Raw genomic sequence first — 27,349 nt, 5'->3', positions numbered from 1 at the left:
TTTTTTTTTTTTTTTTTTTTTTTTCAGAATTAAAGTGTTAGGGAAAAAATAAGTTTTTCTTGAAAATGTTGAGTGTTCTTTTGAGAACTTGAAAATACTGGGTGCCTACTCATCTGGGCATCCAGTGTCATGTTCTGTTCCTCTCACTGACACCTGCCAAGGAAGCAGCCAATCTTACATCTGAGCTGAACACTCCGTGGTAGAGGAAGAGGTAGACAAGATAGTCCCAGATAAATCAGCTTTCCTAGAAAATGTAATGGCTCAGTACCTCCATATACAATATGCCCTGTGAATTATTTGGTGTTTTTTTACTGTTAGTCCCACCTGACACTAATATTTTTCTGAAACCTTGCTGCTTTCTGTGGAACAGGAATTTCACTGATGGCCAAGTATACAGTGCAGACCTTGCTCTTTACAGTGCCAGTTACTGTTGACTGATAGTGTTACGATTGTTCAGTCAAGTTGGAAGGTACATGGTTTAACCATTTGTCTCAATTGGTTCCTCATATCTCCTGGAACATGTTTAAATCCAAATTGATTACTTTTATTGCTGTCTCAGGATAAACTCTACACAAGTTAGTCTTTGGATGCTTTGTAAATGCATACCTCTCCATAGGCTGTTTATCTGACATGTCATATGAATTAATGATGTTTATTCCCAGTTGACCAATTTGCATTAGTGCCACCTTCACCCAGTTGCAGGATATGCTGGAATTGACCCTCCACAATTAATCACACCCATCAACATGGTTTCTGCAACCTTCACTCAGTCACATTAACCAGCTGGCAGCTATCGATTCCTTAGAGGTGGATATACTTGTAGAAGTCCCTGTTAAGAAAAGCAGAAATTCAATTTCAGACTATATTCTTCTAGATACACACACCTTACAAATACTCTGGGCTTGATTCTGGACTAAAAAAGGAGAAAATTTCTCAAGCACATAGCACTCTCAACTTAGACTAATAAACTCTAACTGGGTGGACTCATCCACCCAGTTTTATTTCTTTAATTCAGAAGCCAAACTGAAAGCTTTTTACCACTGGAGCTTTTATAGTCAAGGGAGAGAGATGACCTCCTGGGCATGCTTTCCACTGACAATTCTTCAGTTTATAGAGAATAATTATGGGACAAAACAAGTAAGAATGACCCAAAAAAGGGCAGAATGGAAATCTTAGGAAGTCTCTATTGACATTTTTCCAAATGAAGTCCTAGGTGAAAGTTAAGAAGGAGAAAGTTGGTAGGAGTCAGATGTACTGGTAGAGAAGGATCTTGCTTAAGACAAGTTTCGAGTTACCTGTATTCTACTTCAATCATTAGCCTAAATATATGGTTTAGTGACATCCCAGATGCCCTGCCTTGTCCCACCTGACCTTCAGCTGCTGGAGAAGGCACAAGTTTCATGTTGATTGTGTGTCACATCTATCTGTGTGACCACATTCATTGCTTCCAGACACACAAAGGCATCTGAAACAGCATTAGACATCTAGGTTTAAGTAACCCATATTTGCTTGGGAGTTATTATATAGTTGTCCTTTAACAAAAGGCTGAAGAGTCCACCAGACTGAAGGAGACACCCCAGAATTCACAAACATTTGGGTAGGTAAATTGTTTGTGTCCACCTTCCACGCCTCCACACTTCAGAAGAGATACCCCTGCCATATGTTGAATGACAGCCTATAACTCCTCATACATTGGTCAGGAAAGCTGTCTGCTGACAGAGTCAGTTCTAGGGGAGCTGAAATACCTGGGTCTCAAATACTGATCAGAAAAAAGAAAATAGGATAAATGTGTATTTTTAATCATGGTCTTGTGGGCTGGCTTTATTTCAGTTGCATTATTTGAAATTAGAATGGTCAAAATTTGAACTCCAGCCTCCCACTTAGTAGAGAACAAGAACAACTATTCCTTTATTCTATTTTCTTTTCTTATCTTACATTGCTCCTCCTCTTCCTAGTAAGATTGTTTTTGCAGGGGACTGTCACCTTTCATAGAATCATAGAATCATTAAGGTCAGAAGGGACCTTAAAGATCACCAAGTTCCAACCCCCCTGCCATGAGCAGGGAACCCCACCACTAGATCAGATCGCACAAATCCTCTTCCAACCTGGCCTTAAAAACCTCCAGGAATGGGGCACCAACAACATCCCTGGGAAACCCATTCCAGTTCCTTACCACCCTTAGAGTGAAGAATTTCTTCCTAAGATCTAACGTAAATCTCCCCTCTCTCAGTTTAAAACCATTATACCTTGTTCTATCACTATCTCCTCTGATGAAAAGCCCCTCCTCAGCTTTCCTGTAGGCCCCTTTCGAGTACTGGAAGGAGCTATAACATCTCCCTGGCCCTGCTGGCCACACTTCTTTTGATGCAGCCCAGGACACAACTGGCTCTCTGGGCTCCAGCACACACTGGTGGCTCATGTCGAGCTTCTCATCAACTACCACCCTCAAGTCCTTCTCCTCACAGCTGCTCTCCAGCCATTCTCCCCGCAGCCTGTACTTGTGCCTGGAGTTGTGCCGACCCAGGTGCAGGACCTTGCACTTGGCCTTGTTGAACTTCATGGGTTGCCATGGGCCCACCTCTCCAGACTGTCAGGGTCCCTCTGGATGGCATCCCTTCCCTCTAGGGTGTCAACCACACCACACAGTTTGGTATCGTCACCCTTTGCTAGCGTGTCATTACTTTGAATGGTGCAGGAGACTGTCTTTGAGCATAGGAATGACTCAAAATTCAGGGTCTTACTGCTTGTTCCAGTTCAAAGAAAACCAGGGATGTGTTAGGTTTCTTTTTGTTTTCTTTTTGTCTTCCCATACTCAGGAGGGATGAGGTGGGATCAGTAAGAGATGCTCAGGATGCTCACAGCACTTCCCTTTAGGTGTCTCTGTTTGCAGCCTCTTCCTAGCTGCCCAGCTGCTGGCCTGCTTTCAGCGGTTAGGTTTTTCTTGGAGGAGTCAGATTTCCTAAAATAGATGCCTAAAATCAATAAATGGTGCCTGCCTCATACAGTATCTCCTCTGACAACTTACCTTATTTCTACACCAGCACTTGCTCCCTCTTTGTCTGTAAACTTAATTTCATAATCTTCTCTAGATTGGATCCGGTGCTTTTTTTGCTACACTTTCTGTCAGCCTTCCTCACAGAATGCATTTCTCAATGGAAACCTCCTGGTCCACATATGCTTTCCATATGCCTATGATTGGAGTGGGCTCATGCACTCAAAGAGGGTTGAGGTTGCAATTATTTCTTTTGGGGGAGGCTTGCCCCAAACCAGCACACACTGACTGCTTCTCTTCAGCATGTGTCAGTGTTTTCCCCCACAAACATGGCTGGGCAACAGTTACTTTTATGTGATGTTGAAACAGCAGGAACTGGATTCTCCTTTTATCAGACATGGTTCTAGTCCTCACTCTGCACCCTTGTTAACTGTGTTGAGTTAGTTGGCAGTGTTTTCTGTGACAGGATCAGACAGCAGTTGGTGTATTTTGAATTTGTGAATCTATGTGAAGCATATCATTCTTTCCTCATCCCAATGCACTCATTTTCTCAAGTAGACATTTAAACCTCTCAACTACAATCTAGCATGAAACTAAACCATTGAAAGTCCAAATGTAAAATTAAAAAAAAACAACAAAACAAACAACAGATTTGATACTTAGGTAGAAACACAATAATTTCTTGTTTTACTCCCTTTACCACTAAAATTGTTAATCTTATGATCACCCAAATAATTGTCATTGGTGGATGAAAATTTGATCTAGAACTACTTGATCAACAGCTGCTTCACAAGCAGGCTCCAGTAGATTACCAAGGCTATGGGAATTGCTCTACAGTAATGTTATCCATCAGCGTGTACAAACCTCTTTACTGTTAAAAATGTTGTGAGTTTAGCAGTGTGTTGAGTTTGTGTGCCAAGGTATTTGAAGCAGTGGGGCAACAGGGGTGGCTTCTGTCAGCAACTGCTAGAAGCTTCCCCCATGTCCAATAGAGCCATGTTTTGGTGCAGCCCAGGATACAGTTGTATTTCTGGGCTGTGAGCAGACATTGTTGGCCCACCTCCAGCTTTGATCCATCAATACCCCCAAGTCCTTCTCTGCAGAGTTTATCTCAGTCCCTTCATCTCCCATCCTGTATTGATACCAGGAGTTGCTCAGATCCAGGTGCAGGACCTTGTACTTGGCCTTGTTGAACCTCATGAGCTTCACATGGGCACACTTCTCCAGCATGCCTCTGGATGACATTCCATCCCTTAGGTGTGTCAACTGCATCACACAGCTTGGAGACACCTGCAAACTTGCTGAGGGTGCACTTAATCCCACTGTTAGTGTCATTGATGAAAGTAATAAACCATTCTCATTCCAAGACAGACCCCTGAAGGACACCACTCATCACTGATCTCCATCTGGATATGATGCAGTTGACCACTACACTCTGGATTTGACCATACAGCTAATTCCTTATCTATAAAATCGTGCATCCATCAAATCTGTATCTCTCCAATTTCGAGAGAAGGGTGTTGTGGGGGACTGTGGAGTCCTTCTCCATTCACAAATAGCAACTCTAGAAGGGCATCTTTCCTTGTTGACTCACTGAGTACTTGTGACTAGAAGTTATCCTTCACAAACTTCAAGAATTTCCCTGATCTGCTCATCACAGAAGTATGGTATTCCCAGCTGATGTCTGGGAAGTTTAAATCTCCCACAAGGACAAGGGCAACCAATCCAGAGATTTCTGCCAATTGCTTATACAGTATCTCCTCAGTGCTGACATCCTGGCTGGGAGAGCAGTAGTAATATTTTAATACAAACAGGAATCTCTGTAACTGAAGAACAATCTGAACTACAGCTGCAAGCAGAAAAATCCCACTCTCGAGCAGCAAAACATATCAAGTTCAGTTGCATGCAGACCAATCTCAACAATCCAGTTTTTATAGTATTCTTATAAAGGGAAGAAAACCAATACTGGCACAGAAAAGGATCCACACAATCAGTAAAGCTTTATCTTTATGCAGAGTTGTACAAATCCACACTGGACAGCACAGGATAACCTGTTTCTCCTGCTCTACACAGTGGCAAAAAAAGACAAGGACTGAAGCTTAACTCAGTCAAGAGATGCTAACTAGTACACTGATGCATGCATGCAAGTGGTGGGGGATGGGGATTGGTTAAGAGCCCCAGATCAGCACCTTTGAAAGTCACCTTCCACACACAATAAAGACTAATAAATAATATTTTTGTATCTTTAATAACAATTGCTACTACAGGAAGGACACCAGACCCTGATTTAGGACTACTTCAGAAGCTGCACTTGAAGTACAGGATTCCATATCAAGTGGCCTTTATCTAGATAAGGAGACTAGCTTCCTTCACCCCTGTTCTTCAGTGTAAAAAAATCTCACAATCAGTATCACAACCAGCACTACCTCTACCTTTAAATAAATTGATTTTCAACACTAATACAAGAATAGGTACACACATGCTCCTATTTTTGTAGTATTTAAAAACTCATGTGTTACTTAAAGCTGAATATTCTCTTTGAAACATTCTGTAACAGAAGCCTCATTTTGCTGGGACACCTTTTGTTTGCCATTGTACTTGCTAAAATCTGAGGTCAAACAAAACCCTGAACCTTCTCCTTAAAGTTAAAGGATCTTGGTACTAAATATTAGACCATGACCCATAGCACTCACATTTAGTAAATCCACACGAGGGGTTTTTAGCCTAGAAAAGAGAGAAAAATGATTCACACAAAATGCTCACCCAGTCCAACAGCAAGTAGTTAGGGAAATATCCTCAGGACCACTTCAAAGGCAGTGCAGAGACTGCCTGAATTAGAAGTTCTGTCTGCACATTTGATAGATGTGCACACCTTCAGCCTCCTCAACCAATATTGACAGCAAGTACTACACTTAGAATCAGATGTAAGGAAGATCTGTGTAATATCTAGTTTGCTCCATTCCAGTCAGCCTACATCCATGACAGCTTCCCAATGGTCTCTTGTTTACCAGATCCCTTTAGGAAAAAGTCTGGTAGCCATCAGAATTAGAATGTAGCAGAAAGTAAGCTAGAGAGAGAAAAGCAAGGAAATGAGCAGAAGACATCAAGAGCATCAATAACATTCTGTATCCACAGAACTGGAAAAGGGAGAGGCTGAGGACGCTTGGACCACAAGATGGGGAGCCAGGAGATGTAGAAAGTGCTGACATCATCTGCTTCATCAAAGGTCAGTAGATGTGTGAAGCACTGAAAGTATGAAATCACTTACTCAAGAATGGAAAGAAACCATGGTACTGAAAATTGCTCCAAATATAGGATGATTCCTCTCACTGAACTGTGACTAAAAAGTCAGACATCAGGCTAGGCTAGTTCCCCTGTAGTCAGTGGAGAACTGGTTAGTAACAGTGGCAGAGTTTAGGGGGCAGTATGGTCTTTTCAAGGAAACATTTATATTTGGCCAAATGTCTTTCATATGACCTCACTCTTATAAGACTGAAAAATTCCATTATTCCAATTCCTTGGGAGTTTATCATTGGAGAGCAAGCCAAGTACTGTCTTCACTGTATAACCAATTTATAAATGTTTGTTTCCTGCATCATAAATGGCACCTTCATGTGTTCTTTGCCAAACAAATTGACTTTAATTTTATTCAATTAGTAATGAAGAAACATGGAACATTAAAGACTTGGGGCTTTGGTGATTTTATGCACCAATGCTTGGCACTTCAGCAGCAAGCAAACTCTGGTCTCCCATGGACATAGCTACACACTGGTGGGGGCAGAACCAAAGTCAACAAACATCTTAATTACCCAAGGTACCATATCCGCAGGTATCACATTACAGCCCGTGTACTTCAGAGAGAGCCGCAGCTTAGTTGCAAGGAGACCAGAGTCTTTGCATCAAGGAAGGTCAAAAGTCAAAGGAAATGCCAGTAGAAGTAGTAGTCACAGTAAAGGAGCTTAATAAACCCCTCACCTTCTTGTTTACCCTTGAGTTCTCATTTATTGTATAATAGAGGCAATTCTAAATGCATAATGACACAAGAAGCAGCTGGACTGTGTTTGCTGAAGAAGGGGACTCAGCTGACACCATAGACAGGAACTTGGTTAATCAAACCACGCTGGTTTTCTGCACATCTGTGCCCTGAGGCCACGCATGCAGTAGCTGGAATTAGGTCCTCAAATTTGCACTGATGGACAGGATGTCTTTGACAACTCCATGGCAGAAGGAAAAAAATTTCCGCTGATGTTAAGTATGTAAATAAAACCAACAGATGAGATGGATGCGATTTCATGGCTCCTCTGTATACAGAGCTATTTAACTGGGTATGGGTTCTGGATAATGCTGGTTATTGCTGGGCAACTGCATACCTGTCAGGCTTTCTTCCCACCATCCTGTAGCTAGATGGGCCTGAATTATGATCACAGCTACACTGGTATAGCCTTTCTCTCCTAATGGATCTAAGTCAGGTCTTTGCTAAATGCAGTTACAAGGCACAGATGTGCTAGGGCAGGCCTTAGATGTGGTAAGGGTACAATTATCTCCTTGTGGCATGAGGGCTTGTGGTATGAGGTGGCTGGAGCATTGGGCAGCTGCCTCTGCAGGCTTTTTTACCAAGGTCCAGCTGCCCCTGAGCAACCTTGGCCCTGATCCTGACCTCTGTCCTGGACCTCGTCTGTGTGTTGTCTGGTCTCATTGGCAGCCCTCATCTTCTGCTACTGGTAACAATGCAAAACTGCCTGTTAAACCCAGTCTATTTCAGTTCTGGTGAACATATCACCACTGGTCAACACAGGGACTGCCAGGATGTGCATCTTAGTTGCCAGCACTTTCAAGTGGTCCTGTCATTGTGGTGCAGATGTATCATGCAGATCCAAAACAATGAGCAACCCCAAGTGCATTTTCTTCTGGTTAGAAAAGTATAGTTTTTTGTTATGTCTCTGGTGATTCTTTCTTCATTCATTGTATCTCTCCTTCCTGAGTGACCCTGGGGATTACTGTTGGGATGGAGTGTGTATGGCACATGCTTACAGAAACCCAGAACTCAGGTGCTGGGTGAAGAGTCGTACAGGATCAGTGTTGAATCTGGTGCTATGCCATTGATTTTTTTTGTGGCCTTGGACAGTCTCCCATAGATATGCAGAAATGGCTAGAAAGTTGTGTCTGTCTGTGGCTCAGACCCCTCTCACACAGCTTTGCCTTCACTCCCACTCATGTCTCCACTTCTAAGGGAGTACTGGGAGAGCTGATGTCCTGCTGCATTGGCCTGGGCAAAGAGCAGAGAAGTGACAGCCACAGTTAAGCTGCTCCACTGAACTGCTCTGAAATGATGTCTTAGGGGTTGTGAGGTGATCAAATGCTGAACTGGCTGATTTGAAATATTCAGCATTTACCATAAGTATCACAACGTTGATCTGGGTTAAATTGTTAATTTTGATAGTAAAATTGCCCATTTAGTTATGTCACCATTTCAAATAGCCTGTTATATACTGAATCACACACCTGCTCTCAAGTCAGTAATAGTTACATGCATTTTGTGCTCTTTTAATGTATCTCACTGGCATAAGCAGATTCATTCCAGTAATTAAATTTATCCTGGTACACGATCTGAATTTTCATTATTACCTAAAAGAAAGGTTATATTCAGACTAACTGCAGAATTAGATCCTTAGTCTTCTAAGAGGAGATGGTGGTTGCTTATCAATATCCCATAGAAATAAAAGCTGTAGATTAGGTATTATCTGTTAAATGTTGTCATCTAACCATTATTCTGGCTTTCAGAACTTGGAAAGTAGGTGCTTGTAGGTCATGCTTGCCATGGAAAAATGTGAATGGGCAAAATGACTCTTCTTTCACTTTCACAAAAGTTAAAAATATTGCTAAAGATGCTGCCAGGTCACCTGTAACAAGTTCCAATTCCCAGAAGCATGTGAGAGAATTTTCAAAGTAAAAAATCAATGGCTATGAAATTATACATTAGTCTAGGGGAGTGTACTTTGCCTGTTTTCACAGCTAACATCCATCTTCCTCTAGTACTAGTGGAGCAGACAATTTGCCATGGTAAAGTTGATCTATAAGTGTTTTAATTAAAGTTCTGACAGCAAACTGAAATCTTATTTTACTCACAGAGCACATAGAATTCCTCTCTCTCTCACCTAAGAACTTGTACTTGCAGAAGGATCAGCACAAGTCTGGAAGTAACATTAGGAAAACAGACACACTCATCAAAATCTATATTCATACCCTTCTTCTGTCTTCTGTCCTGTGATGGAAACAGGAGACTGTAAGAACTGGGTTCTGGAGGCTTGGACACTTTTTGGACATCAAGACTCATCAGCACTTTAGCAGAGGTCTCTGGACACTTCAGAGTCCTGGTTTGTGGGATGTGGTGGAGACTTTTTAGATGGCTAACAGGTAGGCATGAGATGAGGTACGCAATCTTCTCCAAGTAAGGCTTGGAGTCTGAATGGAGAAAGGAGATGACAGGGAATAAAACATCACAGTGGTGCTAAGGAATCTCTGATATCTTCCCTGATGCCAGAAGAGGATTATCACAGGTCTTTAGCAGGCCTCAAGCAGATGCTCAGAAATGTTGAGGAAATTGAGGCAAGAGTCTGTTGCAAATGTTATAGTTTTCTAAGGCTCTGGCATGCTGTGTAAGACAAAGTACAAGGCTAAGCAAGCTTAAGATGAAGGTCAGGTAGGTATTTGACCAAATTGAATATGGTAAAATTACAGTTTGGAGGCATAATGAAAGAGATCCCTCCTGTCTCGGAGCAGCATTATCATCTCTGAGGGGCGCATACAGTGCGGTGCAGTGAGAAGGACTGAACCCCCCTGCAGCACCAAGAGCTGATGGACTTGTCCTCTGGGCCTTCACCCTCTCGGCACCTTTGCCTTTTCCACCATGGAACAAAAGTCTGTGCATGTCACAGGGTTGTGTGTGCCCAGAAGGCAAAGTGCAGGAGACCCATCCCTGTGCTTCACTCCTTCCCTCCACGGCCTGGGGTGCACACTGCCAGCTGTGGCAGAGGAACAGGCTGGGGACAGGGAATGCAGGGCCATGGTGGACTTCTGCAAGGACAGAGCACTGACTTTTGTCCTCCTGGATTATTTAGGTGACGCTGATGCCCAGAGAAACTACTCTTCTTCTTCTGCCAACATGCATTTTGCCTTCTCTGGCAAGAAATCTTTTGCTGCCTGAATTTAGAAATCCTACCTTTTACTGATTTATGCATGAGAGGTGTCAGTCCCTTTCCACTGATGGCAGAGGGTATCTCTAAAGGCATGGAAAGATGCTGAAGGGTGTCTCAGGGGTTATGAGAAAAAGCTAATATAAATCAAAATGTGTAACCGAAGCTTTGCAGCTATAAAAAGAAAATGTTAGCTTCTAGGAGTTCAGAAAGAGAATTAAGTTATTTAGAATATGATGTATAATGGCCTCATACCTTGTCAACTAAACTTGCACTGGGATCATCTGAGATAATAACTCAATTTTCTGTGTTCCAAATTTGCCTTGTGCAAAAGCAAGTACAAAACATCAAAAAGCAAAAATCTCCATTGGAACAGATGCTAATATTTTGATTATACTTTGATTTGAGAATTGACCTGAGAACTGGCAAATCATAAGGCCACACACTTTTGCCTTCAAAAATACCCTCTGGAAGTGATTTATTTATTTGTTTGTTTGCTTGTTTATTTTTAGCCTGGGCAGAAAAGCCCTAGAAAACTAGTAAAGTACATGCTTAATTTTCACAAAATGTGAGACTGTGGAAAAGATCCATGCCTCTTTTTTGTGGGTTAACCACTAAATCTGGCAGCTCCTTTTGGGACTCACATAGCAGCTTGGTTTTGTAATTATTTATAGAACATTAATTTTCAGTTAGGAAAGAAGTAATTGTTTACTATTAGCATAACACTCCATTTGAAATAATTAAGGAGAACTGTGTTTTGTGCTAATCTTAATCTAGGTTTGAAATGTATCCCCAAAGTCCATTAAAAACTAAGCAAAATTGACTGTTAATTAGCAATTTACTCTATTACAATAGCTGAGAGTTTTAATAAGTTCAACCAAAGACTATACAACATTATAAAATAAATCTCCTGTTTTTCACATTTGAGAGTTACTAATAAAGTGGGTAATTCAGCACTATAAAAGTGCTGGCTTTGGGAGGACTCACTGTGTGTCAGTGTTATATAATTCACATGACTCACATGATGACAGATCAGAAGAGAGATATCAATTGTTTCGTTGGGGAAATTAACTGAGGATTGATTATCTCTGCTTTAATTTAGCATCAGAATGCTAGAAAACTCCTAAAAACAGACGGGCTATTGATCGGACACAAGGATAATCAGTACATCAAAAGAGGGGGAGGATGAGAAATGGGAACTCTCAAGGCTCTTCAGTGAGGGCTGCTTTAGGCAGAGAGGTCTTGTTCTTTTGTTCACAGTGAGTGAGGTGGGCAGAGGAGCTGAGGGAGGAGAGGCTGCTTTGGGACACACCCTTACCCATGTAAGTGAAGATTGAAAAGTACATCTAGCAGGGGAGGAAATGTAAAACTGAAGAGGCAAGATCTTAAATTATAAGAGGATGGGGGAAAGAAAGACTGTACAATCACTCATTGAGGACACACAATCCATCAATATCCATCCTGTCTGCAGGGTATTAACTGTCATGTTCATGAAAGCAGTTTGAGAGTCCTCAGGGGATGGGCTCCCAAGAAACTGAGTGTCTTCTGCTATGTGAGGTCCAAGCCCTGGCATAAGCTTCCATGACTATTTATTGCTCTGTGAAGTTTCTGAAGGAATGGAAATAATTGATGAGTTGGTTGTGACTCTTTGGCTTTGGGAGCAAAGCATTTCTGTATCCATGTTAACCACACACAAATGATGCTGTCTGGTGGGAGCCTGCATTACAGCCAGAGTCAGGACGTTCTGACTCCTGGCATCGCAAACAATTATGTGCAGTGTCCTAAAAGCAGCACAGGAGCATCCCTGTTTGAGGAGGAGAACAGAGAGGAGACGGATAAAAATCTCATGTGCAGTCAGCAGTACTTAACACAGATCTTGGAGAGAACCCAGATGGACTTTAAACAATATTTATCTTTTCTTGATCTTGGTTGCCTTCCTGATACAGCTTCCCTGACAGAATTTGGATGACCCAGAAGGGGCTTTGTCTTGTGTACACCCTTGTAACCCTGTAGCCTTGATACAGCATTTGAGAAATAGTTGGGTAATGTTGCACCCCTTTGCCAGATGGTACACCCTACTCTGGGGTGTCTGGCACACTGAGGGGAGCTGGTCTATGAGACTGGTCTATGAACCATAGACCTCATCAGTGACTCTGCAAACCACTGTCTCTTTCTGTCTACTTATAAAAAAACAGGATAATAATTGCTTTCCCCTTAGCCCATGTGTGGCTGTTTTGATTAGAAGGCTGTCTAGGAAAATGTGTTCTCTCATTGTGTGGAACACGTCACACAAGAGACCTTTTTGTCATTTAGTTGTGTCTCAAGTGAGAAGTTCATGTCATTTCACACATGACTGAGTATCCTGTAGATCATGGTCTGCTGAAGGTCCTGTGTCATAGCTGACAGCCCCCTGTGGACATCTTGGATGCTTTAGGACACCTCACCGACTCATGTCCTGCTTGCAGTGGTGGATCCAGCAACAGTCATTAGTTCACTTAGTTGTGTTTCTAAATACTTCTGAAGCACAAATGCTATCAACAGTAATGGATATTTAACCCTTTTTTATGAGGTTGAACTTATTCCAAGATATTTACTGACTCATTGCTACTTTTCCACAGCTTCCACTAGGTGCAGGAGACTTCCAAAGTTTTGCTCATCATGGTCTTTCTTTTAATGGTGGTGTGTTTATTGACCCATGCCCTGGCATTAGTGTAAGCTACCTCTCACGAAAATACTCTTGGAGCAGATGCAGTGGCTTTCACTCAGCATGTTGCTATTAGGAAGGTTGCAGAATATTTTCAGTTCTTTTGGATTAGGGAGCATTCCAACCCCAATTGTGCCACTAGCATCACCTCTTCCTCCCCTGTCATCAGACAACTAGAGGAGGAGCCATCATCATGCCATGGCTAAGGTCTCTGTGGACCAGCAGCAAGTGATCTCCTGACCGCAACATTCTGTGTTTGGGCTGGGCAGCTGTAAACCAAGTACAATTTGTCCTGATTTTTATATTCTGAACCAGTTGCTCTGAGATTGTTGGTTCTGAAATGGCTAAGTAAAGAACAAGTAGGCAGGGCTGAAGATACTCTCTGTAATTCTGAGGTTTGCCCCGGTCTGAGGAAATTAAGTTTGTGGTACCAGTCATAGGAGGAAGCGATTTCATATCACAAAGACTCTGGGAAGAGCAAAGAAAATCCACTGCCTTCCATGGGCTCAAGCTAACTGCTTCCACCTGAGAGACACCAAATAGATCTCTCCTATTTTTCTTTTTAAGTGGCAAGAGTGCAGTTGGTTGTGTTGAAACCAAATACTGAAGTCTTAGGGGCTTGAGACTATGTGTGAGCCATAGGCAGAAGGGATGCTCAGGCATTCACAGGGGAGTGGAAAAGGTTTTTGATTCATCATTTTTTCTGAATAAATCTGATAGTGTTATGGTGTTTTTAGAAGTTTCACATCCAAATGTTCTGTGACAAACTGACATTGTATTTATCCTTACATTAAAAATGCTAATTTCAGAATTTCCAGAGAAAATTTGAGTGTTAACAGAAGCTGAAACTGCTAAAAGAAGAAAAAAACCCTACCCTAAACCCACAACACTTAAAATATCCTTTTAGATGTTAACAGGATTTATAATTGTAATAGCTTTGAAGAAGGTTGAAAATGCCACAAGATAGTAGAAATCAGCCTTGGCTTCTGACATGACAGACTCTTCCCTTTCAACATGTTGACAATCTGGATGCTCACCTGAGCTCTGAAACCTCCACTAGCTGGCAGGGAGATGGTCTTCACAGAAGGGCACTGAAATGTCTCTGGACCAGAATCATTAATGGGGATGGTCATTGCTACTACCTTAATTTTAAAGGTAGTGAAGCCAAAGGACACTGAAAAAGTAATCAGTGGTAGAGAGAGGGTTCAAAGCCATGTTGTGTGAGGTCCCCTGTTCACTGATGGCTGCATTCAAATGTCCCTGCCACAACTAGTTTTATGAGGCTTAGTTTTCAATTGTTTTAGCTGTCAATAAAAGACGTTTGAAGAAGATAAAACTACAATGATGATTTTAAATTGTACTGCTTTTTTTGAGGGGAGAAAAAGGAGCTTGTGTTAATAATAGTGTGTATTATGATGGAACCTTCAGGCCTCATCCAAAAGCTGCATTTGCCAGGGAAAAGTTCAAGCTCCTGCAGGGTGTTAATCCAAGCAGACTAGACAGACAGAAATTATTATCCCTTACTTATCAATGGAGATCTGAGGGATTGAATCTGGGTTCCAGAGACTCAGGTATGACCTTGAATGAACTAAACCCAAATAATCTGAAACCCTGTTCAGTGCTATCAGCTACTAACATTATACCTTTTGTCTTAATAGTCTGAAAACAAAAAATACAAACAAAAATAACCATTGTACAGCTGGTCAAAACCAAGGAAACAGCCAATTATGGAAGCATCACAATATTTAATCTAGCACTTTGGTTCATTCTAGAGAGAAAACCCCAGGGAACTAGTTTTGCCTTATTTATGGAACTGAGAAATTGACTGTTATGGGTGGGTATGAAAGCAGCTGAGATTGCTAGAAATAGCATTTTAGGCAGTCTCTTTCACTGGTCAGCATGTCATAATTAGATGATAATGGGATCACTAAGTATTCTTTAATGCCTTTTAAAACAGCACAAGTAATTCCCTCCCAGCTAAGCAGTTTATTTCCAGCAATTACATAGGCTTTGTTTTCAAATGGTAACTGAAAACCACTGCAAGAGACCTCCTGAATAACAAAACCTGGTGCAGTGGCATGGGACACTTGTGGGTTTGCACAGGCTCATTGGTGAAGCTTGTAACTCTTTGAGTTTACACTCCTGGGTCACAAAAGAATAAAAAAGTCTTATTCTGCTTATTTTTACTCTATTTACATGGCCCAGTGCAGTACTGGTTCTGTGTGAGTTGGTTGCTGTAGTGGTATCATCAGTTTAATATAATATCTGTGGAAGCAAATTAACCTATCAACAAGAACACATCAGCATGGGAAAAGATGATTTGAGTGTGGCTGCAATATTTCTGGTTCAACAGTTTCTCATCCCAGCTGTGCACAGTGCCTGTGGGCTGGACATCCCCCTCTCTGAGGACCAAAATGGTCTCATGACCCTCAAGACTGCCCCAGCCTTCAGACCAAATCCTCCTGAGAAGGAGCCTGTTTATCTTCTTGGCCTGGCATCATAACTAGGGGCACAAGAGAGAGTTGGAAGCTCCAGGTGTGTCCTCCCTAAAAATTTCTAGACGATCAAGCTACTTTTTCATCAAGCTATTTACATGGATAGGTTTTGTCTTGGAGCCACCCTGGGGGTTTCCTACATAGACTATATGTAGGAACAGATAAGAACATGGATAGAGTAACTGCACATTAATTACCACACATTGTCCAAAGAAGAGCATTTTATCTGGTGGATACTTGACCATGAACATTGCCATCTTCCTGTCCTACTTAAATAATTGTATATGAACCTTCTGCTTGAAGGACAAGTTGAGCCTTGTGTTATGCAATACGAAGAGGAAAGACTTTTGATAGTGAAATCTCTTGGCTCAAGGTCTTTGTGTGTAGTATCCTAGATCCAACTCAGCACCTGAACTTCACCAAGGTTCATTGGAATTTATTTTTTTTTTCATTTAAAAAAGTTAATCACATGAATGAAAGTTGTGTGTGTGTTCAACCAAGGATGTTTCTTCAATGTCTCATTAAGGGAGAAATAGCTAATTTGCTTTGAACAACAGCCTACTGTTATTACCCTAAGAATTGCCAAGTTGTTGTTAGGGTAGTTATTCATTAATAAACTTGCCATTGTTTTTTATTTTTTTCTAATAATTGGGACACTTTAAGTCCTGTTTAGAAGGCATTAGGACATGTCTGAAGAAGCATGAGCATTCCAATCACAAAAATCCTGAACCTTTAAGGGAGCAAAATTTAAAATTTCCAGATAAAAAGCTGACTGTGTATCAGCAGGATTTTTGCAACAGTTGTTTTAGGGAGCAAGAATCTCCTAAGATTTACCTCCTTTGTTACCTGCTAGGCTGTCTCTGCTATTGCTCCATGAAAAGAGGCTGCTGGACAAAAGAGACTGTAGGGAACTTCCAGTGTTGTAGATTATTTTCAGAGGATTACAGCAGTCAAAATGGTAGCTCCTGGCATCTGGTGGTTTTTGAATACACTACCCTATGCTTAAGTTAGTAAGTAATTTCCCACTTTATTGTGTTCAGCTCTTCAGTGTTCAGTGGCTTATGGAAATTTATGGGACATATTCACAAAGGAAATAAAAATATTTCAAATGGCTTAATGCATCTAACACATAACATTTATAGCAATTCTTTCAGTAAGTAAAAGTATGAGTTTATTGGCCAATATTGAGGTAAGAAATTGTGTTTGGTTACTAAATCATCATGCATCATTCAGTATGGTTACTTTTAAGGTATCCTGATAAATGCCACTGTAAAACAGTGTAGAACATTTGTATTGTGTTGCTCACATCACAGGCCAGTGTTTTAACCAACAATGTAGTCAACTACTGGTATCCTCACCAAGTCTCAGGATTGGAAAGAAAAAATCTTAATGAAAGTTGGATGAAAACAACAAAACCAAAACCTAAAGATCAACACATTTCAAGAACCAAAAAAAGGCATTGCAAAGTAGTGTATTTATGTCCTTAGGGCTTTGCAAATGCATATTGCTTTTAGAAGACAAACACACTGATGGAATTCCTATTCCTTCATTCTCCTTTTCTGGGAAAACCCAAAATGAAAGATTTTTACCATCCTCTTTAGTAAGGAATGTCTTGTAGGAGATACGTGTTTAAATCTTGGCTGTGTATTATTGCAAAGCACCTTTCCAAACAAACCCACAAACCTTATGATTGCTCCATGCTGTTTAATGTGCAGCAGGGAGTTCTGCTGCTATTGTAAAAATACCAGCTGACTTTTAAGAGGACCATTAATTGATACTGTATCTTATTAGAACTCTTGTTTAAATGGCAGTAAAATGTTAAACATTCTTGAATGTATTAATAAAGAAGGGCAATTAGACATGCTTGTTTAGAGAGTCTTGATAAATTAATAAATCTTGAGTTAATAGCAGTGCTGGGCACTGAGATTTATTTCTCAGAGGCTGCAATCAGTGCATTTCAAAAAGGGCTCTTATCACAGTTAAGTACATGTGTAACAATGGTTAACCCGTGCAGTAAAACTGGCAGGAATGCTTGTGAGGGATGAAAATTCTGCAGTTTATTATTTTCATTACTATAATTAATTTTTTCAAATTTTAGATGAGATCAAATTAACACTGTAATCTGAACATCTGCAGAGGTATAGGGTGAGGTTTGGCCACCTCTTTGTTCAGATCCTTTGGTGCCATTCACCACCAGAGGATTTCGATCAGAACTAAGTCACATAAAACTGTACGTAAGTGGCACTGTGAATAAACCAAAGGCATTTCCCACCTCCCATTTTCACCTCACTCTGTCTTTGAGGTGGAAGAGCAAACAGATTACACTCATGGCTGAACATAGACCTGAAATGGTATCTGCTTTCTCATTGAAATCACTTGCTCTGGGACTGTGTCAGTACATACAGGAGGTGTTTGCTTACATCTTGGTATATACCTGGTGACTTGCCTTTTATTTAGCACTGATTTTAGTAAGTACATGTATTTTTACATAAGGACTTTGATACAACATCCTCTTGCTAACATTCTGCAAATCTTTGTGCTGCAGTTTTTATTCCTGTCTGTCTGAACATCTGGTCTGCTGTAATTGGTGGCAATGTTCTAGCTGATTTTTGAAGGTGATTATTCATTTAATCTGTACATTTATGGGTATCCTATATCCAGTAGTAATGCTTAGTAGCCTTTCTACTTTTACAACTGTTTCACTCTCTTTGAAATTCTGAGTTATGCTCTTGAACTTTGCCTGTATTGGCTAAGCCCCAGTGGGACAATTCTGTGCAGTATAGGGTAAATAATATGTGGGTTATTTGATTTTTTATTTATATGTTCAGTAGCACCCCCCTATCCCTCTGATCCCCATGAAATTGTCCAGAACTCATTGCTTTTCAGACGTTGGTGTCTGAGGTAGAATTTAAATAAAACTTGATGAAAATGCAGAAGGGAGAGAATACTGGCTCCAGCTGCAGGACACAAGAAGCCAAGACTCCATACCTCTATTCCCCAAACTCAAAAGCACAAGACGTTTTGAAAAGATGTGTGTGGTTAGTAGCTCAACATGTTTGACAGTATACTTCTGACATGATACAAAGGGGAAATGACCCCATGCTAAGTACCGCTTGGAATGTAAAATTCAAGAACACTATTCTGCCATGGTCATACAATTTAAATCATACATGTTGCACCACCATCTTTTCATACTAATGGTAATTCTTTAACTGATGGAGCACAGATTTGAAGCTGAAGAATAGTGCATGGGACAGAACTTAAGCAGGAACCTTTATTTTAAGTCTATGTGATGAGGAACCAAAAACTTTTATTAACTTAATGTAACTCAAGAGCAGTTGAAAGCAGATAAGCTGTATTCCTAGGGAGTAAGCATGAGAAAAATTGACCCACAGCAATCATATGGAGATCACTTTTTATTAATTCTGCTCTTTACTAGGCAATGGGCATAAAAATGCAAAAGCTTAAGTAAGTCTTTATGCCATCCATTTAATAGAAAGATAAGACTCTTAAATGGCCTCTTGTAATAAAAAGCTTTATGAAAGGCAATCAAAAGAAAGCTTGAAAACCTAGTTTCAATTTTGCATAGCATCCTTTTCCATCCATTCCTTTCAACCAGATGGTTATTCAAGTTGCTATTTGCATTCAATAAAGCCAATAGCTACACACCATATTTTACTTGTGGTCAGTTATTGTTTTAGGTGGATAATTTTTCATTGAAGCCTCCAAGCTGGAGATTCTCTTTGCTGGATTCCTGTGGTAACTGACAGTCACTTCTGGTAATAAAATATCGATCTCTGTCAGCTGTTACTAAAGCCTGGCCAAGTGCTTTTAAGTAAGCAGAGAGATTTCTGCTCTCTCTCTCACTCTTTGAACACAATGACATTACTTCAGTTTTACAACAGTCTTCCTGAACCCGGGATCTGTCCCAAGAAGTTTATGTTTGAGAACGGTGGATGAAGAATGATTATGACTGCAAATTCTAATGGTTCTAGCCCAGCTTAGCAGAATGACAACAGTGTGGACAGCAACAGGGTCATTTCTGTAATAAGCTGTTTGTACTGTGTGGTTTTTATGATTAGAGAAGCAAATCTAAGCAATTTGTAAGGAAGTTAATTGCTTTACAAATGTGCTCAGATTTGCTTGTCTGCAAATCTGTGTGCCAAAAGATGTTTACCCAGGTCTTGCTTGGATTAATAGTGAGAGGTCAGGCTGCCAGCAGTGTTGGTGCAATGTGGAGTGTGGGAGGGAGCCCTGGGCTCTGCCTGGGCGGGCAGCTGAGGGTGCAGAATAGTCCCTTTGGGTCTCTGCCTCATGCTAAGACATTGGAGTTCAGTTTAAATAGGTGTCTTGCTTCCGTGAATGATCACATCTCCTGTTCCCCAGCCTGTCCAAAAGGTGGGATCAGGAAATCCTTGCCTCATTTTGGGGCAGGACACCACCTACTCATTGCTGTGTTTGCTCAGTTTCAGGCAGGGATGCCCCTCCTGCTCCATTTATGATCTTTGTTCTCACCGGCTGTCAGGCTGGGCTGCTCAGTTGGTCTCTGCTTCCTGGACACAGAGGCAACCACATTTCTCCAGCTGAATAAATATGAGCTATCCTGCAGCTCATCAAACATCACCATATTTCACACCTACTTGGGTCTATCTGCTTGTGTGGATACCTGTTTGAGAACTATTCAGGAGGAAAAGGTAGAGTAGTCATGATTGAGGTTACACTCCAACACACTGTTTTTAAAAGCCACAGTCTCCTGTTGTAAGCAGACCTGTGCATACTTTGGTGCCTCAACACCACACACAAACCAATGGGTTGAGCTTCTGCATGGACCCATCTAGGTACCATGGCAGCTTCCTCACTCCTCACCAAGAAAGCCTGCACACCCCTACCACCCAGCTGGTGGATCTTACATGTAGGGCTCTTATTCATCTTCATCTGTATTTCTCAGAGGGTCTGGTGATGTGCAGTTGAGGAGAACAGAAACGATAAACATCAGAATTGTTTACCCGGAGTGAAACTTGTAGATGCCTCTCACAGATCTTCCAATAAAATGGGCAAGTGCCAACATCTCTGTCCTGTGGACTCAGATTGTCCCCAACAGTGTTTGGTTTTAGATTGGTTTCCAATGACAAAATCAGCCCAGGGCTCTCTCACTCTGTCACTTGGCCTGATCTGAGATCTTTTACCCTCCATTTTGCCACCTACTTCTATTAAAAAAAAAAAAAAAATCTCTTTCAACTCAAATGCTGAAAAACAGTGGTTTTAGCTCAAAAGTGGAAAAAATTCTTTACCCAATGCCAGAATTACCTGCTTTCACAGGTGAAGTTTCTCTGACCAGCTCATCATATCACATTCCTTTTGGAATTAAATTAGCAATTAATTTTAAAACGGAAAGTATTTAACGTTGATTTTCTTTAAAGCCTGTATTCTTTCATATAACCCCTTGTTTGATGCTTCCTTCAGTTTAGCCACTGAGGCAATGGATCTCTGGGGCAGTTTTCCAAAGCTATAACAATGTCCTCTCTAACCCTGTGCCTGGTTTCCATGCCATATCTGACAAGTCTGCGTTTCAGGTGAGCCATCCTGCAGATAACAACAGAAGTGAAACATCACTAACTGCATGGGGGGAAAAAAAAAAAGGTTACCAGGGCTCATGATTTGTCACTTTTCTTACATTTTTGTTTTCTTCACCTCAATTATACCTTTTTTGCTGGCTGTGGCCTCAGAACTGATCTCACTTAATTTCTGTCTTTGAAAGTAGCTTTTAAAGTGAGATGACTGCCCAAGCAATATTCTGCCTGATTGGGAGATATTCCTAGGCAAGTGGCCACTTATTCTACCTGGAGTTTAAGGTCTAAGTGGATTTAAGGCAGTTGTGTTGTTTTGTATGCATCAGTTTAACTGGGCATGGAGTCCAGACTCCTAGGAAGATGAACAAAAAGGCCTAATGGTTGCATTCCCCTTCAGAACGCTGGGTGGCAACAGGGAAAGTTTTCTCCTTTAAGTGATGAAGTTGGGAGTTATGGCATGCAGTGATAAATATACCTCTTGAAGGAAAGTCGAATTGAAACCTGGTGGATTCTGTTGTGTCCCATTCATCAGGGGACTTGTACCCACTTCTGCAGGGTCACACTGGTCCTCCATTGAAACAACTTTAGAATTCTTGAATGTTTGCATATAATTGCAACAAATGAACTTGCTAATGTCTCTAAAACCACAATAGACACTGGCAAAATGACAGACACACTTCATGTAATAAAACTTAAGTAATCTCTCTCTTTCTCTCTCCGAAAACGTTTCTCACTCTATATTCTGTAGGAGAGCCATTTGAGGTCCCCACTTAAAACCAGACTGAAATGTAATCTCTAGCTTACATAGCCATCAGTAGAAAAGTCTCCAGACAAAATAACAAGGTTAAAAAAGGAGAACATTCATCTTTAAATCAAACTCACCATACATTTTTGGTCCTGTGGACAAGCTGATCAGTTTGAAACAGTAGCCAGGAACAGGAGAATTTCAATTTATTTCAAGACATCTGGAGTTTTTTATTTGGATTATGTTTCAGAATTCACAGCCGCTGAAATTAAGGCTCATGCATGTGGTCTATGTTTAAGCTGTTTAGTACCACATAGGGAGAGTGAGGACCAATCCCATGCATGGGAATCAGTACTAGCCATTATATTTTCCTGAAGAAGTCCTCAAATATAAAGCTGTTTCCAACAGATTTACTTCTTGTTTTAAACCACCTCAATATTTCCTACAACTTCTTAGATCTCTATTTGACCTTGGATCATGGTACTGCCATTGTTAGCTGTATGGTGGCCAGGTAGCAAACAAAAAACATGATGATACAGGTGATATTAGTTACCTAGATATTTAGATTAGTACTAACTCAATGATAATTATGTACAAAAATCCGATGAGGAGAAATACAGTTCTTGAATTCCAGGATTTTCTTTTCCTTTGAAAAATGGCCAGCTAAGCATTTGGAAACAGAGTTGTTTAAAATTATGTGTCTGCCCTGGTGTGCTGAGAAGTATGAAGCAATGACATCTCCAGGACCATGTCTTTTTCCTTCCCAGGATGGTAAAGCTGTCAATATAAAGTTTCAGTCTGTGGGGCAAAATTAACCCTAAGTTTGGAACAGAGCAAAGATCAACACCGGGACCTGTATTTTTATTATCTCATTAGTTCAAGCTGCATAGATGTGGGATTGTGATTCAAGGCCATTGCTTCTTTCATTGCTACTGGAAAGCAGTCAGGCTTTTAATGTAAGCATCTTTTTTACAAGATAATGTAGCAATGTTATCAATATTCATACTGAGAATTTATAACTAGTTTCACAAGTTTCAAAATCTTTAAGAGTTATTTACCTTCAGGATTCTGATGTTAAAAAACTCTGCAAATTGCTACAGATCTTTTAAAACCCCCACCCTCTTATTGGTGATTTTACATTGGCAGCAGTCAGATTCTCTGTGCTACGAGCCTTCTGGGCATTACAAGTTAATGGCTGAAACTGAGTGGCAGTAAAAGAATGATTAATGGAAGAATCTTGTGTCTTCCTATCAAAGCTGACTCAAGAGCTATGCTCATACAGCAGCAGTTACAATATTTCTCAGCTTTGCAATCTCCAGACAATGAATAATGGCATCCTATATATTTCTAAGATAGATAGTTCCCTTAATATTGACTCTATTATATGAGAAAATCATGCTTTAAATAAGGATAAATATTGACATATTTTATTATGGAAGATAAACCCACATTTGAGTCAACTTGCCACAACTATCTTCCATAGTGAATTATTGTTTAATCATTCTTTAAGTTTTGGGTTTATTTACTAGACAAAAAAAGGCACTTCACAGAGAGATATCTTAAGAAGCCAAAGCAGCACAGAAGTATCAAGAACCCAAATATTTAAGAAGCATGGAAAGTTAAGAGTGACACAACTGGGAAAAATACTGCAAAGGGGTTTTAATGGGGAGGAATCCCAACAAATGAATACCTCTCAAGAAAAGTAAAATTAGCTTTGGCTTTAAAATGCTTCATATAGGGAGTTTCAGAAACCACAGAATCACAGAATGTTTGGAGTTGGAAGGGACTTTAAAGATCATCGAGTTCCAACTCCCCTGCATGGGCAGGGACACTTCCCACTAGACCAGGCTTCTCAGAGCCCCATCCAGCCTGTCCTTGAACACTTCCAGGGATGCAGCCCCCACAACATCTCTGGACATCCTGTTCCAGTGTCTCACCACCCTTACACTGAAAAATTTCTGCCTGGTCTCTAACCTAAATCTCTCTTCTTCAGTTTAAATCCCTTACCCCTTGTCCTCTCACTGCAAGCCCCTGTAAAAAAGTCCTTTTCCTGCTTTCTTGTAGGCCCCCTTCAGGTACTTGAAGGCCTGAGGTTCCTGATGTTCCTGATATTTGTGAACCCAGGTGAGGTTCCCAGGAAACTACACCAGACTTTGAGTCTCGCTAAGCTCAGGCAGGCTTTAAAGGTTCATAGCCAGGTGAGCATCATGTACTTGTCTCAAAATGTGCCACGGACCTGGTGACTGCTCTGCCATAAACTTGATGCTCTCTGCAGTCCCACACCCTGCTGATGACAGAAAAGGGGTTTCTTGTGTGGGATATAGTGCTTTCCATGGGTTCTCAATCCAAATGTAAAATTACAGAACATGTGGCCTTCAGACTTGGGAGGCAGTGGACTATATTGATGGCATAAACTAGGCCCTAAGTTTGCTGATGACACTGGAATTGCATTATATTATTGCTCAATGGATTTCTGTTCTTTCCCAGAAAAAGTGTGTCTTGTCTTGTCTTGACCTATTTTATATTGAAAATGACCCTCAATCCCTTGGTGTTCTGTGGTAAAAAATTGGGCAATAGGCACTGAACCCATGCTCATGGAACAAGAGTTCAGTGTTCTTGTGATTACTGGGCAGATGACAGGTCTGAACCAGCTTTTTTAGATTACTGATTTGTTCTCAAACCACTTTCAGTGTCCCACTATTTGAGCAGAAATAAGACTCTTGTCCTGATGTTTTCCAGTAGATCTTTCCCTGGAACTAACCTCTCTCTGTAAAAAGATTTAGTTTCTCAGGTAGGTGCTGTTTTTTAAACAGCATCCTTCTTCTCAATCTATAAAAGAAGTTTAATTTAAGACATTTTGAGGTCCTTGGAGATCACAAGTGCTCATTCCTAGCTGACAGCATCCTCATTCTCAGTGGAGGTGATTGTCAAAGGAAAGAAATGGCAGAAAGTTGAATTTCCATGTAAGGAACATCTGCTTCTGAAAGGCTTTGAATATCAACACATAGACCTGGAGCTCGATTTGCTTGAACAGTGACAGGACCACAATACTTTGTTTTTAGGACATGTCAAGATCTACAGCATTTCACCAACAGATTGCCACATAAACCTGGGCAGGGAAATAGACTCTTAGGTTCAGGTGAATATCCAGACAGCAGGATCAACTCCTGTAATTGCTACAGCCTCCAGTAAAATTAATTTGTAAGCCATTGGCTTTCAAAAGGCCACAGGTCTACAGTTACTTCCCCCCACCCCTCTCTTGCCCCCCCTTTGTGCCAAGATACATTATTTCAAGAAAAAAGTATTGCTAAGCAAAGGGCACCTGTCTAAAATTACTAAGGCTCAAGCAAGAGATTTGCAGATCAGCTTTGCTGCCCTTTTCCCCTTATGGTAAAACTATACCCTTTGCCTACTGAGAACAAGAGAACATGCCCTTGCCTTGATTTGTGAACTTTAAAAATGCTGAAAAAAAATATCTGGGAGAACCTAGAATGCAACACAGGCATCAACTGTGAAGATTTTATTTTTCCTGTTTTCTTGAAAAGAAGATGAGGATGCCATTAAAATATCTGTCTTTATTTATTATTGTGGTGCTATGTTTTTCCTCAAAATAATTATTGCAAGATCTATTGACACATTTATTGATTTACACTCTAGGCAAACCCAATATATTTTAAAAAAGAAAAAAAAAAATCATTCACAGTTGAATTTCTTTATTTCGGCTGTATTTAGACCTAGTGTGAAAACAGAATTTACAACTTACATAGAACTGTGGAATATTTCTATTTCATTTTGCTCTTCTGTCTGTATAAAAAGACTAACTGTCACTAATAAAATATATGGAAATATGGAATAAAATCCTGAAGAATAGTTTGATTTAGAAATATCTAAGCACACTTTATTTTTACATTGATGTCAACTACAATTTTCTTCTGTGAAGCAGCCATCTGACCACCTCTTCACTAGGTGTGTCTTCTCTTATGTGGCTTCAAACTGAAAAAAAATATTATCTGTATGACATTTTTTTTTCACTTAAAATAATAATTTTATGAAAATAGCTTCCATCAAAATAAATTATTGCCAAATTATGTTCATTAAGAACTTGATTACACCTTAAGGATAGTAAAAGTTAATATTTTCCTCAGTTGATTTCTTACAGCTGGTGTAAGAAGTCCAGGAAAAACTCCTTCTTCAACAGGCATGACCAATCTTCTCTCACATCTCAGACCTTCACCACTGCCATTCTGTGATACTTCTCTGCAGCCTCTGCTGAGATGTCTCACATGCTGGATCTCAACAGACTTAAATCACAGCTCACTGTAACACTATATTTGCTGCAGTGTTAAACTGTCAAAGGACAAGAGCAGCTGTGCAAGGCCAATGAAGACATTTTGTGCTCTGGATTGCTGAAAGATGCTTTCCAACTTATTTGAAGAGGATCATAAAAACAAAACAACAACAACAAAAAAAAGAGTTTGATTAGTTGGTAGTGTAAAACCAATGACAAAAGAGCATTTCCTGGTACTGATAAAATCAGTCATAAAACTAAGCCAATTATTTGGGCTTTTGCAATGGATCTGTCATGATTCAAGCATGCCCAGTGTCACCCCTTACCTGATGTTTAAACTGCTAAAGAGCTGGTTCCTGAAATCCTCTGTAGTGAGAGACATCATCAAGTAATAATGGCTTCATTTTAACAAGAATTTATTTTGTGATAGTAAATATTATTATAACACTTTCGTTTCCCCATGATAACATCAGCAAAAATTGCTGTGCATTATTGTACATTTTAAATCACTTTTCCAATTAAAAATACCTGATTTGATATATCAGGAAAAAAATGGAAGGTACATATTTTAGTTCTTAGCTTACATTAACCATTGCTGCTCCATGCTGTGCTTGAAAATTAAACATACAAAACAAGAGCAAGAGTCAGGATTATAAGTGTTCATCATTGCCCCACAGTTTAGACATATCTAAGGGATATCTGCTGATATCCTTAAAACCTGTGATAATAACTCTTCAGCTACTGCAGTCAGCTGAACTATGGCAATTACTCTGTTACAAGATTTCTGTTCCAATTCAAATTATTAAATCCCCCTGGGCTGGAGAGAGATGTAGATCAGTCTCTCTCTTGCTAAGATAAGCTATCTTATGGTGCAAAATAGTGCAGCTTTAGGCACAACAGTTCTTTCTCCCAACCATCTGTTTCTTTGAAAGCCAGAAAACAGCTCCAAAATCCAGCACATGCTTTCTTTCCCCCAAAATAAAACAAGATCTTGCGTGTCAGGTAATGGTGTATTTACTTGTACCTGCTTCATTTGGATGCATAAAAGTCAAGAGCATGTACTTGGGAAGTTTCCAAATTTTGCAAAAATTCAGATGCTCCCAGGAGCTCAGATACATAAAAGTGATATTAGGACAGTACTGTTACCTGGGTTTAAATCAAAAGAAAATAAAACTGCTTTTTAGGTGGTTTTCTTTTTCGTTCATGTTCCCTGCAACTCCATGGAAAGTAACCATAGGAGCAAAACCAGGCAACAGCCACTGACTTGAGAGATGGTTCCAAGTATGACAATCAGTGGAGATGGGAAGCATTTCTCTCTCATGAAGTAATGTGTGCTGATAATCCTAGATACCCTTCAGCAGG

The sequence above is a fragment of the Chaetura pelagica genome, unplaced genomic scaffold (assembly GCF_000747805.2).
Source record: "Chaetura pelagica isolate M959 unplaced genomic scaffold, ChaPel_1.0 scaffold27, whole genome shotgun sequence".
Taxonomy (NCBI): domain Eukaryota; kingdom Metazoa; phylum Chordata; class Aves; order Apodiformes; family Apodidae; genus Chaetura; species Chaetura pelagica.
This window is presented reverse-complemented; position numbering follows the sequence as displayed.